This window comes from Hipposideros armiger, unplaced genomic scaffold (assembly GCF_001890085.2).
Source record: "Hipposideros armiger isolate ML-2016 unplaced genomic scaffold, ASM189008v1 scaffold_1404, whole genome shotgun sequence".
Classification (NCBI taxonomy): Eukaryota; Metazoa; Chordata; class Mammalia; order Chiroptera; family Hipposideridae; genus Hipposideros; species Hipposideros armiger.
The window spans coordinates 52,123-53,671 of NW_017732754.1; the positions used below are offsets into that span (position 1 = coordinate 52,123).

The 1,549-nt window shown below is 43.2% G+C and overlaps 1 long non-coding RNA gene across 1 annotated transcript in view; it reads right to left on the reverse strand.

The window, feature by feature from the left end:
• Nucleotides 1-328: 328 nt before the first annotated feature.
• Nucleotides 329-1,549, reverse strand: part of LOC109377442 (uncharacterized) — a 16,904-nt gene continuing 15,683 nt past the window's right edge. The window contains exon 3 of the long non-coding RNA XR_002122873.1: nucleotides 329-525. This is a non-coding gene — a long non-coding RNA (uncharacterized LOC109377442). The remainder of the gene's footprint in view (nucleotides 526-1,549) is intronic.

A 1,549-nucleotide genomic window follows, 5' to 3' on the forward strand; every position in this document is an offset into this window, starting at 1 on the left:
TGTCTCAGAGCTGTGGTGATGCTCGAAATAGAAGAACAGATGTGGACCTGCCTTCAAAGACCTGACAGCCCAGTACAAACAAATGTGAGACAGGATGGGCCTAATCTCATCCCTGGGCAATCCCAGCGCCATGGGCGCTACTCCTGCTCCCTTTGACCTCCCCCACCTGCCCCAGTAGCTTAGCACTTGGGGGGATGTTAACAACAAGCATACGTGTCCCTCGAGTAGACACAAAAGAGGAGGGGATGTGTGGACGTGAAAAATAGCCATGGGAAGATTAGAAGGTAAGACAGAAATAAAAATAGCTGTTGTGTTAAGGCTGCTAATCTTTTATTGGCTTACACCACTGTCTTCTTACATTTTTTATTAAAAAAAAAACTTTCATCCAAAGTAAGCCTCATAGATCTATATACATGACTATAAAAAGATAGTCAATGTATTTTGTGAAAAAAGCAAGTTATAGATTATCATGGTCATGCGATCCCATCTGGGTCCACGGACACACTGGCTTTACTTCAAAAAGTTCTAAAAGGCAACAGAAGAAAATGATCATCAAAGTCTACCTGTGGGTGTGAGACGTGGAGGAAAGGCAGAGGGAGTTCTTTTTACTTTAACTCTTCATAACTTCATGATATTTGTCATGCATCACTTCTATAATATTTTTATATANACTATGTGTCTCAAGTACCATTTTGAAGAAGTGATCTTGGATCCAGTTGTACATTCTAAACAAATTGGGGCACTTTAAAAAATACAGATGCCAGAGCTCCACCTCGGACCTTCTAAATCTGAATCCCTGGTAGGTATGCAGGTGTGTGTTTGTTTTACATCTCTTCTGTGATTCAGATGTACTGCCCAGGATGAAAACCACTGTGCTACATGTTTCACTCATAATCTCTTCAACCCTCTAGAATCAGGAGAGAACTAAATTGAAATCCTGGCCTGATAAGGTAGGTGGTATGTTCTCCATTTCACAGATGAGAAAATCAAGGCACAGGGAGGTAAAGTAACTTGCCCAAGGCCACACAGGCAATTAGTAGTCAAGCTGGGATTCAAACCCAGGTTTGACCCCTGCGCTTGAGGGACAAATTCTAGGCTGTGTACTGGAGTGGGGTGGTTCAGCTACCCAAAGAGACTGCCCAACCACAGACCTTCCTAGAGGATAGCAGCACTAGGAACCAGAGGACTTGTGAGGCAGGCGGAGATGCCGTGGAGCCAGGCCAGCTTAGCCAGGGTCTGGCAGTACTTCCTGACCAGCAGGAAGCTAGCTGACATTTTCTCAGAGACATGTGTGGATTCCAAGAATGATCCTATGTCAGGGTTCAGACGAGGCATCAGAAAAAATTTTACGACCCCAAACTCTGGAAACGCTGCAAACTTGGCTGGCTTTGAAGATGCTTTATAAAATCTCTTTCTCTAAGATAACAATTCTCAACTTTCCTAATGCCGTGACCCCTTAATACAGTTCCTCATGTTGTGGTGACCCCCAATCATAAAATTATCTTCATTGCTACTCTATAACTGTAATTTTGCTACTGTTATGAATCGT